Here is an 18,642-nt window from a genome sequence, read left to right as displayed (position 1 = left end):
GAAAACGAGAGGCAAATGGCAAATAATGTAAATGTGAGGGAGATGAGTCTGTGATGGGTACTTGGTATGTCTTGACTTGAGCGAAGACCTCCCCGGCAACGGCGCCAGAAATCCTTCTTGCTACGTCTTGAGCTTGCGTTGGTTTTCCTTGAAAAGGAAAGGGTGATGCAGCATAGTAGCGTAAGTATTTCCCTCAGTTTTTGAGAACCAAGGTATCAATCCAGTAGGAGGCTCCTCAACAAGTCCCACGAACCTACACAAACAAACAAAGAACTCGCAACCAACGCGATAAAGGGGTTGTCAATCCCTTCACGACCACTTGCGAAAGTGAGATCTGATAGAGATAATATGATAAGATAAATATACTTTTGGTATTTTATAATATAGATGTAGAAAATAAAGATGCAAATAAAAGTAGATTGAAAGCAAATACGATAAGATATAGACCCGGGGCCATAGGTTTCACTAGTGGCTTCTCTCAAGATAGCATAAGTATTACGGTGGGTGAACAAATTATTATTGAGCAATTGATAGAAAAGCGAATAATTATGACGTTATCTAGGCATGATCATGTATATAGGCATCACGTCCATGACAAGTAGACCGACTCCTGCCTGCATCTACTACTATTACTCCATACATCGACCGCTATCCAACATGCATCTAGAGTATTAAGTTCATAAGAACAGAGTAACGCATTAAGAAAGATGACATGATGTAGAGGGAGAAACTCAAGCAATATGATATAACCCCCATCTTTTTATCCTCGATGGCAACAATACAATACGTGTCTTGCAACCCTTTCTGTCACTGGGTAAGAACACCGCAAGATTGAACCCAAAGCTAAAAACTTCTCACATGGCAAGAAAGATCAATCTAGTAGGCCAAACCAAACCGATAATTCGAAGAGACTTGCAAAGATAGCTCAATCATACATAAAAGAATTCAGAGAAGATTCAAATATTATTCATAGATAAACTGGATCATAAACCCACAATTCATCGGATCTCGACAAACACACCGCAAAAAGAGATTACATCGAATAGATCTCCACAAGAGAGGGGGAGATCATTGTATTGAGATCCAAAAAAGAGAGAAGAAGCCAACTAGCTAATAACTATGGACCCGAAGGTCTATGGTAAACTACTCACAACTCATCGGAAGGGCTATGGTGTTGATGTAGAAGCCCTCCATGGTGGAATCCCCCTCCGGCAGAATGCCGACAATGGCTCCAAGATGGGATTTCGCGGATACAGGAGGTTACAGTGGTGGAAATATTTCTTCGATGGCTCCCTGGATGTTTTCGGGGTATGTAGGCTTATATAGGAGGAAGAAGTACGTCGGTGGCCGCCCGAGGGGCCCACGAGACAGGGGGCGCGCCCTATAGAGGGGGGGGGGCTACCCTCTCGTGGGCGCCTTGGCTGCTTCTTGACTTGCACTCCAAGTTCTCTGGATCACGTTCGTTCCAAAAATCACGCTTCCGAAGGTTTCATTCCGTTTGGACTCCGTTTGATATTCCTTTTCTTCGAAATACTGAAATAGGCAAAAAAAATAGCAATACGGGATGGGCCTCCGGTTAGTAGGTTAGTCCCAAAAATGATATAAATGTGTAAAATAAAGCCCATAGACATCCAAAATAGGTAATATAATAGCGTGAAACAATCAAAAATTATAGATACGTTGGAGACGTATCAGTTGCCGATCTTTAAGAAAAATCCCATAGGCTGGTATGGACCTCAAAAAATAAGTTGAAACCACTGCCTCCGTATGTCGTGGGCTACGCATGTTAAAAAAAACCCGGCCTAGTTGATACTTGTTTGCCCTCTGGAAAAAATGATACCAGCTAGATCCCCGACAGAACTGGATTAAAGAGGGGGCCGGTGGCGCGACTGAAGAAGCACATCAGGAGCGGTTTTTTTCTTCAGTGGATCGCTCTCGATGGTGTTTTTTACTTGCCTCTGCACCATACAACTTGTACTTTTAGCCTACCAGTTCGTGGTGGACCAGCAGCCCATTTGTTGGGCGGGCCAACCTATAGAAACCAACACTCGGCTTTTCATCAAGCCCCAAAACAATGCAGTACTATGTTTGCTTTGAGGCCGAAAACATTACAGCAGGGGTTGAGCGGTGGAGGGGAAGACAGAGCATAAAGATTAAAAAGAGCTGATGCATTGTTGCTACCCTAACAAAGCAGGTGCAATTCTTCTCGGGAAGAAGGTGTGCCGTTGACACCGACACGTCACATATCCCACAATAGGCATACTAACAAGTTCACACACAAGTACAACAGAAAAGGTAAACATTCGTATCAAACTCAGGTTCATAGAACACATTCATTATAGCCAACATTCACAATCAACAACTCAAAATATTCATATATACACAAGTTCAACATGTCTATGCATCCAAATGATTGATAGATCACACGACAATATTCATAGATAATTCACAAAAAGATTCAGATATACACATGTTCAGTATGTTTATGCATCCAAGTGATAGAGATCACAGCCAATATCATCCATGGACGAAATTTAATTACCTAGGGTACAGACTGGTAAATGGTGTTCAGTCGGAGGTACTTCTTGCTAAAATTAATGCTTGTACGAGTAAACTTTCAAGTACATAAGAGGCACCACAGACAATCTTAACTTTGCTTGTAGGTTTATCCTCAAATAGTGGCCTCATGCCGAGGGAGGTTTGAGCAACTTGGCCACTACTTTCATCCAACTAGTTTACTGGCTCATCTTGGTCCTGTAGCTCGCCAAAATTCTACATTGCAAACAAGAAAGGAGGCGGTTGAGAAAATGAACCACCCAATTTTTTTGTGCAGTTCAACTAAAATGGAGCATCCTTGGCGTGCAGACTGATTAAGTGCCAGATGAATATACGCGTCAACCAACTTGTCTGGAATCTTTAGACTCCATGCCATACAGTTTGCTACCATATCTGCCGATAACCAAAAGGCACAAGTTGGGACCAAAGACTGGACTGTGTTTTTCTAGGCTATGCGCCAAGCTATATTTTTGGCATTCACTCTCCTAATACTTGGAGTTTGACAACTGGTTGACGCTGGTTGATACTCGAATGAATATAGGCACTTCTTCTTGTCAACATAGACGCTTGTCTGAGTGAACTTTGGAGTACATAGCAGCAACATAAGTATCTGTCCATCTGATCTTTTTGTGCAGTTCTACTGAAATCACCTAATGTAATGATTTGCCTACGAGTTCAGGCTCCAAGTTACTCCTTTATAAAATCGGCAAATAGTAGCACAATACCAAATTACCAATACATATGACAAGCACAATAATCAGGATAAAGACCAGTACCATCCTGTGTGAGGTAGCATATCAATTACTATTTCCTTTGACTGGAAGCCGAGATAAGCGAAGCGACTGACAACAAAGGAAAGAAGCAAGCCCAAATTAGCGATTGACAGGAAAGGATGGAAGCTGTCGAGGCAATGAAGCACCCAAAGTTTTTGTGCAGCTCCACCAAAATCGGGCATCCCTGTTGGCACGTATATTGAGAGAGTGAGATTACTGTAATAGTGGGACTAGTTGATGAAACATATACTAACAAATAGAAGCACCCTCATTATCTTAATGGGTAAAGTTAGCAACATAGTAGTCTTGCTTAAAGAGAGGTATTAGTTTATTTAATCAGTGCCAATTAGCTCAACACTCAAAGCATTGTCATGTATCATAGGTTGCAAAACTTTAACGTGCAAAGATAAAGGAGTTTCTCATGATAGTAGCACGATAAAAATAGAGATGACAGCAAACTAATATGGATGAAGGCCTTAGGCCCGTACCAACCTGAGGAAAAAAGCTTATCCATGTAGTCCCATAAGAGATGATAAAGCACTCACCGGAATCACTCAATAGTATATATTTTTGTGCACTTCAAATGTATGGTTGAAATCACTCTTGTTTACCAGTGCTAAGATTATATCGAAAGATTATCAAGTACTTCCAGCAGAGTTAAAGCACCGGTTGGGATACAGTTCATTGTATTGTCTTGTGTAATTCCACTAAAATGTATGATTGGCACAACACGATCCTTGTTTGCACTAGTAGGAACAAGGTGAAACCTTCATTAGCTTAGTGAGAAAGGATAGAAAGACATTAGCATATTACTCTAACAGTAGCATCAAATTCATGATGTACAATACGCAAAACATTGCCTCATTGAACCAATGGCAATAAATTGACATGCAAAACAATAGCACTATTATGTCATGACACTAATAATATTCCCTCCCTGCTCCACCACATGATTCACCTCCATAGACAAACATACACACATACATGATTCAGCATAGGGTGCTACTAAAGATTTGTTTAACTCCGACAGGAAAATTAGGCAGCAATAAATTAGTGGTACATAAGTACTCCTAATTAATTAAGTGACCTTGCAGGAGAGACAACAGAAGTGGAAGGGCTCCTTGGAGGATCGTCTCACATGTAAGGTAGACGTTGCCGGAGCCCTTGAATGGCCTCGACTGAGGCCTCTGGCTTCAGCAAGATCACCTTGGCACTGTTTATTCTTCTTCTTCTTCCTCTTCATGCTCTGTTTCTCTTTCTCCTCACTAGTTGGTGAAACCAAGTACATGATTGGCCTTCTATTTCAGAATTGGTTTTGTCAGTGAGGGAGTACAAGTGTACTAGTAAAAAATGCATTATTTTCTCATGGCAGTCGCAAAATAGAGATGAACACATGCATTAAATATCATTCTTACCTAAAGGAAGGTTATGGTGCCAATATGGATGATGAGGATTGGAACACAGATCTCCCTTTGTGCAGTTCCACAGAAATGAACCAACTGTTCCATTCTGACATTCCAGTTAAACAGCAGAAAAGTCACTTCTTTTAAGAAGTGTTTTGTGCAGTGCACCAAAAGGTCACAACATCAACCAGGTGAAATGGATATCCCTGTTTGCACAAAAAGCTACAGAGGAAACAATCAGAGTCTCAAACAATTACAGGCAAAAACATTTTGCTAAACTTGTCATGGCTTATAATAGTGGCATGACTTCATTTTACCAAGGGCATTAGATTAAGAATAGCAAAATATTTGGTATAAGGGCATGGGACAGTGGGTGCACCAGCAGTCCAACACCATGTACCTAAACAGGGGCATAAAATGGTGATTCATAGTTTGTTGTCCCGAGAAACAAACATCCAAGAAACATATCTCGGTTGGTCCCATTTTTGTTCACTCTAGCCACCTACTCCTATGTGTGGATAGAAAATCTAGTCCTGGTCATACCACTGTGTACAACATTACCCCTATATTTCCCTTTTCGAACAAAAGACTGGTTGGATGACCAGTCTATACTACTTTCACCCCTTTCCTTCCTGTTTGTACCAAGTCCGATGTACATACTAAATTCCCCCACCCACTTTATTTCTTGTTTTAACCAAGTACAAGATTCGACTCCATGAACTAGCTTTACCTCTAACAATAGAAGAAAAAAGGTGACGTTGGACCATCCGATCGCTAGGGGCTGAGAGGTAGAAAATGATGCACATGCAGCAACATAGCAAGCTGGGAAGTAGAGCTAAGGAGGTTTCGAAGGAAGATAAATGTGAAGGTCGTCAGGATGTGGATAGGTGGGCGGCGAGAGGCCGGATCTGCCCACACTAGGGCAACGACGAAGGGATCGGAGGACCTCCCGCGCCGGCGCTCGGCCAGAGATAATGGTGTGGCCTGCAGTGGGTATCCTCCCTCGCTGTCGACGACGGCCTAAACGCTGCCCCTCCTCCCCTTCACCAGCGGAGGGGGATACATCTGGATCTGTAACCAGCGGTGAGGATAGAAAGACAGTGTTTTTTGAAGGGAGAAAGACAGTGTTACCACCGCTATCTTGTTTAGATCTGGAGAGGATGAGAGTGTGTGAATAGAGCAACCCTAGCAAGCAAGCGCGGAGGCTCCGGCCTATATATACATAGTGGGGTAGTTTTCCTTTTTCACTCCATCAAAACAATCATTTAAAATTGTGTGCGTGCCAGGTCGCCATTTTTAGTTGTTGATTGTTTTTTGAGATAGCTACCAGCTTACTTCAAGTGGTTTTACGGTGTGCCAGTTCGCACTTTGTATCGTTCAAGTCTGGTACAAGTCCCTCCATTAAATGAACAACCACCCCCTCGTAAGAATTGTGAACAAGCCCACACCTAAAATTATCGGAAATGTGGGCTTCCCCAAGATGCATTATTATTTATATTTTTCTACTCCCTCTGTTCCTAAATATAAGTCTTTTTATTAGCCACACCTAAGACAAGAATTTTTTTATTAGATTGAACCCCACATGTCATAAACACAAAAAGTGTGGCAAAATTCCCTTAGGCAAACCAAAGTGTGTCTAACAATTTGAGCAACTCAAGTTAGGAAAGTGTGGCAAAAATAATGTGGCAACATAAGACAAACATAGTCACAATCCAAATAGCCCCGTAATTTTTTGTGACATGCATGAACATTTGGTTAGTTAAATTTATAGTCAAAATTTCGCAAGGTGCATCAAATCAACACATGCAAGTATCAAAAGGAAAGCCACGACATGCATGCATGCGTTGTACTCCCTCCGTTTCCAAATATAAGTCTTTTTAGAGATTGCAACAAGTGACTACATACGCAAAATGAGTGAATCTACACTCTAAAATATATCTACATACATCAGTATGTTGTAGTCCATTTGAAATGTCTAAAAGACTTATATTTAGGAACGGAGGGAGTAAATAATGCATCGGTAAATGCAAATAATTGAAATATATCGAGTGCAGTGCTTTGATGTGTCGCATCAACTCGTACAAGACCGAGAAGTTTGATTACTACAACGCCCTCTCCCTCGCGGACTGAGTTATGATGCCTTAACTGCACCTGCCTTTGGTGGGCCCACCTGTCATGGACGCAAAGGCAGGAGCAGTAAGTCAATGAAGTTGCATCCCTCCTTCGCGCATGAGTGTGGTGGCTGGCAGGACTAGGAGAAGCTTTCGCTACACGCTATCCCTCCCGCACGTGGTGGATGGACATGCAGTAGTGGATTCAATACTGCCGAAGTAGTAGTAACATAATTGTTCATCTTCTCGAAGAGGCGAAGAGCCAAGCACGTGACAGTTGCGAACGCTCGCGTGGCAGTCTTTGTGTAGGGGTGGGGCGTGGTGCGGTGCCTTGGAGCACGCATATAGCTAGGCTCTTGCATGAGACAAAATTGCTATTTGATCCCACTATTGTAGTACTAGTACCTCCTAGTATAGCCCTGTAAACCGGAAAGGAGTATTTGCCTTTCTAGAGATTTCAACAAGTGATAGACTACACCGCGTGAAGTACTCCCTCCCTTCCGGTTTATAGGGCTCAAATCTCAAATCTCATCAACCAAGGAATTTTGTGATTGGAGGAATGTATCTCGTACTTTACAAAACTACCCTAATTAAACTCATGCATTAATTACATAGTTCTCTTGTTTTCCTCTCCGCCTTGGTCGCGGTGCACAATATTGAGCACTCCTATATGACTAGCCGCTCTATCTACATGCGGGACATCAAAGCATCCGGGCCCGCATGCCATCCACCAAATCACAACGAGGTGCTATAGTCGAGACTCAATGGTCACCCCGGTGTGGCCATCATGACCCGTCATATCACAAAACCCACACCTTTACTAGCAGTGGTAAAGGGGCCTCGAAGTTGGACTGGACGAAGCAACCATCATTTCACTGGAACGCTCGTTGAAGCCCTTTCTCCCCTTTCTTGAAGAAAATCTCACTCCAGGCTACTCACTTCTGTCATTTTTCTTCTGTACCAATGAAGGAAAGGTGGGAGAATCAGTGATGCTGCTATATTTTCATTCCAAGAATCTTCTTTTTGCGAAGCACCGACTAATTCTCATAGCCTATTCTTTTCCCGTTTTCATTGTGATTGTGTTTTCCTTTCGATTGCTTTTTGTTTGTCAGTTCATTGATGGATCCTGGAGCACTAGGCAAAGAGTTGTCGGCGGACAACCCACTAGAGACAGTGATCTCCAGGAAGCGAGCACCGACCAACGAGTTGACCATGTTGGCGGGCCAACCCATGGAGATGAAGAACTCCAAGAAACAAGCACTGGCCAAAGAGTTGACGACGTTGGCGGACGAACTCCTCAAATAAAGTTGGAAGAATAGTAAGGGCCCCACCGTGCCAACCCCAGAAACTCTAATGTCCACCTATGCGAGGCTCAAGGCCGAGTTTGAGGAGATAGTCGCTGTTGAGAAGCAGTATTCCCCTGGCAAGGTGATGGCCCCCATCGAGGACAAGGAGATGGCCCCCCGGAGGGACAGGATCCCCCGGTGAGCTGCACAAGGTAAACAATAATGGCTTACCATAGTTGTGGGTTTTGATTATTTGCAATGTGCTTGCTAATATGTTAGGGTTGTGCAGGTGCCGTCGGACGTCCTTGATGACTCCGACGTCGCGGCCCGTCCTGTGGACAACGCCCCAGAGATCGTTTTCGATGTCGCGGTCCGTCCTATTGACATCGCCCCAGAGATCGATTCCAATGCCGCTGTCCATCCCGTGGACATCGCCCCAGAGATTGATTCTGATGTTGAGGTCAGTCCTGTGAACATTGTCCCAGCGATTGATTCCCATGCCGCTGTCAGTGTTGTGGTCATTGCCTGAGAGATCGATGACAAGAAATAGTTGGTTGTGCTAATCCTTCAGGGTAGTTTGCATGGCCCTGTGTTTAATTACTAGAATGATGCGTGTTATCAAACCATCTTAGGGCTAGTGCACTGTCTTGTGTGGGCGGTACTTGCTACTTTTGTTTGATAGTGAATCATGCGAACCCTTGATAACCCACAAGTATAGGGGATCAATTGTAGCCTCTTTCGATAAGTAAGAGTGTCGAACCCAACGAGGAGCTAAAGGTAGAACAAATATTCCCTCAAGTTCTATCGACCACCGATACAACTCTACGCACGCTTGACGTTCACTTTACCTAGAACAAGTATGAAACTAGAAGTACTTTGTAGGTGTTGTTGGATAGAATTGCAAGATAATAAAGAGCACATAAATAAAAAGTAGGGGCTGTTTAGATAAAGAAGCAATAAAGTAAATATAGCGAGTGTGGAAAAGTGGTGGTAGGAGTTGTGAAATTGTCCCTAAGCAAGTGACTACTTTACTAGACCGATAGCAAGTTTTATGTGGGAGAGGCAGAAGCTAACATACTTTCTCTTCTTGGATCATATGCACTTATGATTGGAACTCTAGCAAGCATCCACAACAACTAAAGATCATTAAGGTAAAACCCAACCATAGCATTAAAGTATCAAGTCCCCTTTATCCCATATGCCACAACCCCCTTACTCGGGTTTATGCTTCTGTCACTCAAGTAACCCACTATAAGTGAATCATGAACATATTGCAACACCCTACAGCGGGAATCCCTCACGCTTGCGCGACACGAAGGGCACAATAGGATAGCAACATAACCACAAGCAAATTAAACCAATCATAGCAATTCATCAATCACCGATAGGACAATGAAAATCTACTCAGACATCATAGGATGGCAACACATCATTGGATAATAGTATGAAGCATAAAGCACCATGTTCAAGTAGAGGGTACAGCAGGTTGCGGGAGAGTGTACCACTGAATATAGATGGGGGAAGGTGATGGAGATGTCGGTGAAGATGATGGAGGTGTTGGTGTAGATCGCGATGATGATGATGGCCCATGGCGGCATTCCGGCGCCACCGGAAGCAAGGGGGAGAGAGCCCCCCTTCTTCTTTTCTTCCTTGACCTTCCCCCTAGATGGGAGAAGGTTTCCCCTCTGGTCCATGGCCTCCATGGCTTGGGAGGGGCGAGAGCCCCTCCGAGATTGAATCTGTCTCTCTGTCTCTCTTTGTTTCTGCATTCCTGATTATGCCCTTTCATCGTTTTTTATTTTCCCGGAGATCGTAACTCCGATTGGGTTGTCCGTTGGACACGATTTCTATCCGGATATTGGCTTTCTTGCGGCGAAAGAAGGGCCCCAACCGCCTTACGGAGTGGCCACGAGGGTCAGGGGGTGTGCCCCCTGCCTCGTGGGCCACTCGAGCATCGTCTCGCGTTGATTCTTCTTCCAAAAAATCATAAATATTCCAAAAAAAATCTCCATCCATTTTTATTCCATTTGGACTCTGTTAGATATGGGGTTTCTGCGAACAAAAAAACATGCAACAAACAAGAACTAGCACTGGGCACTGGATCAATATGTTAGTCCCAAAAAGAGTATAAAAAATTGCCAAAAGTATATGAAAGTTGTAGAATATTGGCATGGAACAATCAAAAATTATAGATACGATGGAGACGTATCAGCATCCCCAAGATTAATTCCTACTCGTCCTCGAGTAGGTAAATGATAGAAAAGATAATTTTTGATGTGGAATGCTACCTAGCATAATATTGATCACATATCTAATCATGGCATGAATATTAAGACATGAGTGATTCAAGGCAATAGTCTATCATTTGACATAAAAACAATAATAATTAGGGCATCCCAACAAGTAATCATGTCTTTCAAAATATCAATGCTAAAGAATGCTATCCCTACAAAATCATATAGTCTTGTATGCTCCCTTTTCTTAACACAAGGTACCCCTCATGCTCATCCCGGTGTCAGCCAAGCAATTGGTTCATACTTTTTAACGGGCTTCAGCTTTTTCAACCCTCACGCAATACATGAGTGCAAGCCATGGATATAGAACTATAGGTGGAATAGAGTATGATGGTGGAGGTTGTGTGGAGAAGACAAAAAGGGAGAAAGTCTCACATCAACGCGGCTAATCAACGGGCTATGGCGATGCCCATCAATTGATGTCAATGTGAGGAGTAGGGATTGCCATGCAACGGATGCACTAGAGCTATAAGTGTATGAAAGCTCAAACTGAAACTAAGTGGGTGTGCATCCAACTTGCTTTCTCTTGAAGACCATGGGCATTTGAGGAAGCCCATCATCGGAATATACAAGCCAAGTTTTATAATGAAAATTCCCACTAGTATATGAAAGCGACAATATAGGAGACTCTCTATATGAAGAACACGGTGCTACTCTGAAGCACAAGTGTGGTAAAAGGATAGTAACATTGCCCGCTCTCTCTTTTTCTCTTTTTTTATGTTCTCTTCTCTTTTTTTGAATAGGCTTCTTTGGCCTCCCTCTTTTTTTATTTAGGCTTCTTTGGCCTCCTTTTTTATAAAGTCCAGAGTCTCATCCTGACTTGTGGGGGAATCATAGTCTCATCATCCTTTCCTCACCGGGGCAATGCTCTAATAATGATGATCATCACACTTTTATTTACTTACAACTCAATATTACAACTCGATATCTAGAACAAAGATATGACTCTATATGAATGCCTCTGGCGGTGTACTGGGATGTGCAATGATCTAGCATAGCAATGACATAAAAAAAATGGACAAGCCATGAAAACATCATGCTAGCTATCTTACGATCATGCAAAGCAATGTGATAGTGAATGCTCAAGTCATGTATATGATGATGATGGAAGTTGCATGACAATATATCTCGGAATGGCTATGGAAATGCCATGATAAGTAGGTATGGTGGCTGTTTTGAGGAAGATATAAGGAGGCTTATGTGTGACAGAGCATATCATAGCACGGGGTTTGGATGCACTGGCGAAGTTTGCACCAACTCTTGAGGTGAGAAAGGGCAATGCACGGTGCCGAAGAGGCTAGCAATGATGGAAGGGTGAGAGTGCGTATAATCCATGGACTCACATTAGTCATAAAGAACTCATATACTTATTGCAAAAGTTTATTAGCCCTCGAAGCAAAGTACTACTACGCATGCCCCTAGGGGGGAGGTTGGTAGGAGTTAACCATCGCACGCCCCCGACCTTCACGCAAAGATAAACAATCAAAATACAATGTGCGCCAATTTGGTTACATAGTTATTAGACAAAACATGCATGCTTCGGGAATCACAAACCTTAACACCAATATCATTACTAAACACAACCATCTACTAGAACTTCCACATATTATCATATCTATATCGCAAAACTATTGCAAGGAATCAAACATATCATATTCAGTGATCTACAAGTTTTATGTAGGATTTTATGACTAACCATGTGAATGACCAATTCCTGTCATCTCTCTAAATAGATATAAGTGAAGCAAGAGAGTTTAATTCTTTCTACAAAAGATATGTCCACGCTCTAACAAATATAAGTGAAGCGAAAGAGCATTCTACAAATGGCGGTTTTCTATGTGAAGAGAAACAGGCAATCCAAACTTCAAATGATATAAGTGAAGCACATGAAGCATTCTATAAAGCCATACTCAAAAGATTTAAGTGAAGTGCAAAGAGCATTCTATAAATAAACCATGGAATATCTCATACCAGCATGGTGCATCAAAGAAAAGTAAAAACTAAATGCAAAAGACGCTCCAAGACTTGGACATATCGCATGAACGAAACGAATCCGAAAACATACCCATACTTGTTGAAGAAAGAGGGGACGCCTTCCGGGGCATCCCCAAGCTTAGACGCTTGAGTCTCCTTGAATATTTACTTGCAGTGCCTTGGGCATTCCCAAGCTTGAGCTCTTGCCTCTCTTCCTTTTCCTCATATCGAGACCTCCTCAATCAAACACTTCATCCACACAAAACTTCAACAGAAAACTCGGTAAGATCCGTTAGTATAATAAAGCAAATAACTACTCTAAGTACTGTTGCAAACCAATTCATATTTTTTTTGCATTGTGTCTACTGTAATATAGCTTTTCCATGGCTTAGTCCATTGATATAAATTGATAGATTCATCAAAACAAGCAAACTATGCATCAAAAACAGAATCTGTAAAAAACAGAACAGTCTATAGCAATCTGAACATTCACCATACTTATGGTACCCCAAAAATTGTACCACAATTAGGACAAATAAACAATTTGTATAGAAATACATTGAAAAAATAATCAGAACCGTTTGACGTTCCTATAAAAAATATAAAATTGCGCACTACAACCAAAGTTTCTGTCCTGCACCGTACAAACCAACAAGCATTGTAAACATCCTAAAGGTAAACCTTGGCACATTATTTTTATAATACAATGGAATTGTACAAGGGGATAATTATTTTTGTTGAAAAGTTTCTGTATTCAAGATTCACAAAGTTTCCATGAGCATGAACAAAGTTCAAGGCTAGCTCCCACTTTAACAATGCTCGTCTTTCTCACTTTTGCTTTCCTTTTTGAAAATTTTTGGGTTCCCCTCTTTATTTTTTTGTTTTTAAACTTTATGAAAGCACTCAACAGAAATAAATGACTCTCTAAAAATCCCGGGTTGTCTCCCTGGCAGCGCTTTCTTTAAAGCCATTAAGCTAGGCATATAATGCTCAAGTAATAGATCCACCCGGATCCCAAGGTATATCAAAGACAATTTTAATTAACAATGATTTGTAATTTAGTAGTGAGCACAAAGTAACATATATCAAGCAATAATGAAGTATAACCCTCTTCCTACGCATCGGCAGGTCATAAAAGAACAATTCATGCACACCTAGTAAAGGCCAATGCATAGTATATGCAGTTTATTGCAATTTTATCATATTGGAAACATAGAGAGGTGGAGATATAGTTCCTCTCTCATAATAATTGAAAGTAGGAGCAGCAAGCACATGCATATTATTTCTATCAAGATCATCATGTGTAGTAGTAAAACGCAACCCATCAATATAATCCTTAATAAGCACAAACTTCTCCGATATAGTGTAGTAGGGAGAATTCAAAAAGATAATAGGACTATCATGCGTGGGTGCAATAGCAACAATTTCATGTTTAACATAAGGAACTATAGCAAGTTCATCTCCATAAGCATAATTCATATTGGCATCTTGGCCACAAGCATAGCAAGCATCATCAAAAAGGGGTATTTCAAGAGAATCAACGGGATCATAACAATCATCATAGCAATCATCCTTTGGTAAGCATGAAGGGGAATTAAACAATGTATGAGTTGAATAGTTACTGGGCACGGGTAGCTAATCCGCTCTTCCTCCTTTTGTTCTTTTCTCTCCTCATTATCTTTTTCATCTAATGAGCTCACAATTTCATCAATTTCTTCTTCCATAGACTCCTGCAAAATATTAATCTCTTCTTGGACAGCGGATGAGTACTCAATATATGGTTTAACATAGGCATTAGAAGCATAATTATCATAACAATATTGAAGTATGGCAAAATTTTCAGATTTGTAGAGAGTAGCATCATACTTTTCAATCAAAGAAGCAATTTCATAAGCACCCTTAAAAGCAACTAATTCTTCAATTTGTTGAACATCATAGTAATTATAAACACCCTTAGCATACAAAGATACAATTGCATTATCACTAAATTCACATTGATAGGGAAGGTGTTTCTTAGGGTTTTCAGAACAACATGTAAAATCATATATTTCACATAAATTCTAAGCATAGCATTGCAAACGATGAATTTGATCCAGTAAAAGTTTCCCTTTTTCAGATATGCGGTGTCGCACATAACAAGCATGCTCATCTAATGATTTTCTCTCAACTAAGTTAGTTGGGGTTTCAGCACGAGCACATAGGGATCGAAGATGATCCAAGTAAAAAGCTTCAGGAGTGTGATAGATTTCGAGTGGTTCTTCAACCATTGGTTTAGTAGGTACAACTATTTTTTTTGGTATTTTGCGTTTCCTACCCATAACTAAAGATAGAAAACAATTAACAACAACAAATAAAAATTACTTAGTGATAAAGCAAACAAGCACACACGAGAATATTCACCCCACGCTATGACTCCCCGACAACGGTGCCAGAAAAAGGTCTTGATAACCCACAAGTATAGGGGATCAATTGTAACCTCTTTCGATAAGTAAGAGTGTCGAACCCAACGAGGAGCTAAAGGTAGAACAAATATTCCCTCAAGTTCTATCGACCACCGATACAACTCTACGCACGCTTGACGTTCACTTTACCTAGAATAAGTATGAAACTAGAAGTACTTTGTAGGTGTTGTTGGATAGAATTGCAAGATAATAAAGAGCACGTAAATAAAAAGTAGGGGCTGTTTAGATAAAGAAGCAATAAAGTAAATGGAGCAAGTGTGGAAAAGTGGTGGTAGGAGTTGTGAAATTCTCCCTAAGCAATTGACTAGTTTACTATACCGATAGCAAGTTTTATGTGGGAGAGGCATAAGCTAACATACTTTCTCTTCTTGGATCATATGCACTTATGATCGGAACTCTAGCAAGCATCTGCAACTACTAAAGATCATTAAGGTAAAACCCAACCATAGCATTAAAGTATCAAGTCCCCTTTATCCCATACGCCACAACCCCCTTACTCGGGTTTATGCTTCTGTCACTCAAGCAACCCACTATAAGCGAATCATGAACGTATTGCAACACCCTACAGCGGGAATCCCTCACGCTTGCGCGACACGGAGGGAACAATAGGATAGCAACATAACCACAAGAAAATCAAACCAATCATAGCAATTCATCAATCACCGATAGGACAACGAAAATCTACTCACACATCATAGGATGGCAACACATCATTGGATAATAATATGAAGCATAAAGCACCATGTTCAAGTAGAGGGTACAACGGGTTGCGGGAGAGTGGACCGCTGAATATAGATGGGGGAAGGTGATGGAGATGTCGGTGAAGATGATGGAGGTGTTGGTGTAGATCGCGGTGATGATGACGGCCCCCGGCGGCGTTCCGGCACCACCGGAAGCAAGGGGGAGAGAGCCCCCCTTCTTCTTCTTCTTCTTCTTCTTCTTCTTCTTCCTTGACCTTCTCCCTAGATGGGAGAAGGGTTTACCCTCTGGTCCATGGCCTCCATGGCTTGGGAGGGGCGAGAGCCCCTCCGAGATTGGATCTATCTCTCTGTCTCTCTCTATTTCTGCATTCCCGATTCTGCCCTTTCACCGTTTTTTATATTCCCAGAGATCCGTAACTCCGATTGGGTTTTCCTTTCGACACGATTTCTATCCGGATATTGGCTTTCTTGCGGTGAAAGATGGGCACCAACCGCCTTACGGAGTGGCCACGAGGGTCAGGGGCGCGCCCACCCCCCTAGGGAGTGCCCCCTGCCTCGTGGGCCACTGGAGCATCATCTCGCTTTGATTCTTCTCCCCAAAAATCATAAATATTCAAAAAAAAATCTCCGTCCGTTTTTATTCCGTTTGGACTCCATTTGATATGGGGTTTCTGCGAAACAAAAAAACATGCAACAAACAGGAACTGGCACTGGGCACTGGATCAATATGTTAGTCCCAAAAATAGTATAAAAAGTTGCCAAAAGTATATGAAAGTTGTAGAATATTGGCTTGGAACAATGAAAAATTATAGATACAATGGATTCGTATCAACCCTCTCCGAGTTATGGAAACAGATGTATCCTCACCAACTTTTGATGTAATATATGTCATGCTTAGATGTAAGTTTAAACTGTTTATCATATCAGCTACTGTGTGAGCTATAGTACTTGCAAAACACGCACCAAAGAGAAACGTTGGGGCTGATGAGCTCGTGGTATGCTTATACTTATCCATCATCGATCGGCCAATAGCCCAAGCTCCTAAAATTGTAGGCTTAGGGATCGATCAGACAATAGTCGACACAGATACATTCAGGCCTCATTTGGTTCATAGGGTAGGAAAATCGTAGTAAAAGTACAGAGACATACAACACAAAATCATAGCTTTACAAAGATGTACTCCCTCCGTTCCAAAATAGATGACCTAGGCGGGCTAGTTTGGCCTAGTGGGTTTCAGTCATATGACGTGGTACAGTGCCGTCCAGTCTTCTCATGTGGTAGCAGTATTGCGAGTATAGTAAGTTTTCTTGAAGAAGCGGAATTCAATGAAGTCATGGTGGTTCCTTCGTCCGACCAACTTACAGTGGGAAAGGTTGGGCCTGCGCTACGACGGGGGTGGACCAGGATAATTTTGTGCATGGCAGGTGGACCAGGATGGTTGATGTCCCACATGTCGGCGAATGAAAGTATTATTTCCGATATAGAGGTTGAGCAACGAGTATTCATTATTTATTTTTGATGAAAGCTATTGTCTCCACTGTTATGACGGAGGAGTGTGAAACACGGCAGCCCAGTGAACTTGGCATGTGCACCACTCCCTCCTTCCTCATGTAATACTACCATAGTGTTGACTATAAGGTTGGCTATAGGTTACAACTTTTTCTCACTTCCTCTCTATCTATTTCCTCTCAAATGTTTTTTACCTTTCTTTTTTTAGACACAATTGTTTTTATGCCTCTTTTTTTGAATTAGTTTTTTTATACCTAGGAGCACGTGTAGAGACGGGCTCTTGCAGAGCCCACTCCTTGACTTTGTCAATGCCTCTCTCTCCTCCACATAAGTGGGCTTATAGCCCAGTATTTTACTGGTACTACTTGCTATGAATGCAGGCAACTGGTGTCTGAGGGGGGAGCGCGCATGGGGAGGTGGGGAGGGGGAGGGTTTCTGGTGGGCCAGGGCGGTCAGAAGCGGGCTTGGAAGTGGTCTGGACTCCCGCATGGCCCACCTCACATTATCACCATATATTTCTTGGAGTCCATGCGTGTCGGGTGGGTGATCTCTTCTCCCTCCCCCATCTCTCTCTTCTTAGCCGACGCCCGCCGAGCGATTAGATTTCGGCTACCGACGGTTTATTCAATTGCAGTCCCACATGTCAGTGAAATTGCAAGACAACGCGTGTCCCCTCTGGTGAGCGCCGCGCGAGCCGGACTGTCGGGGGTGCGATGCGTACGAGTCGTAAGTGTGTTGCCTTTTCCTTTTGAACTTGCAAAGTGTAACATTTTCATGCGATCGATCGATAGAAATCCAGAACAAAATGATGAGGGCGGTGCTTTCCCGCGCGTTAGGCGGGCTAGTTTGAGTGATATGACGTGCTATAGTGCCGACCACTTGCTCCATTTTTATGTAAGCAAGAGTTTACAGTCTTACGTGGGAGGAGTGCAAAACATGGTGGATCTGATTTTGATCGAGGGATAATTGTTACCTGCCAAATAATGGAGCACTATTAGCGATTATAGCATGATATTTAGGGCATCTCCAACGCTCGCCCACAAATTTACACCGGCATCTGTCCGAGGACACTGATGGATGCCATCCGATGCTGCCCACATACCTTTCGACAACTATATGAACTAACCGGATGAAATTTGTGCAAACAAAGCAAATTTCAAATTAACCGGATGAAATTCATTACATTTCAAAAACTTTTCCTACAAACTGGACGAAATTCATTACATATTTCACACAAACCGTACTAAAACCTACTATAAACCTAATCTAAACGATCACCGGTGCCCGACCACCATGTCCGGCCATGAACCCGAGAAAGCCGGCCATCGCCTTTGCCTCCTCCTCATCCGCCTCGATAACCTACTCCTCCAGAGCACAAGGTTATGAAGATTTCCGCCTCCACGTCACCGTCAAGCGGCTAATCGACCACCAATGTTTACCTCACCAAGCTTGGCATCGACTGAGTGGAGTAGCGGTGGCCTTCCTGGGACCAGAGCAGCGGCAACCTACCATGTACTACTCTTCCTCGCTGTCGGCTGCGCCTGCGCACGCGCACCGGCTTCGTGGTCGTGGC

The sequence above is a fragment of the Triticum dicoccoides genome, chromosome 1B (genome assembly GCF_002162155.2).
Source record: "Triticum dicoccoides isolate Atlit2015 ecotype Zavitan chromosome 1B, WEW_v2.0, whole genome shotgun sequence".
NCBI lineage: Eukaryota > Viridiplantae > Streptophyta > Magnoliopsida > Poales > Poaceae > Triticum > Triticum dicoccoides.
This window is presented reverse-complemented; position numbering follows the sequence as displayed.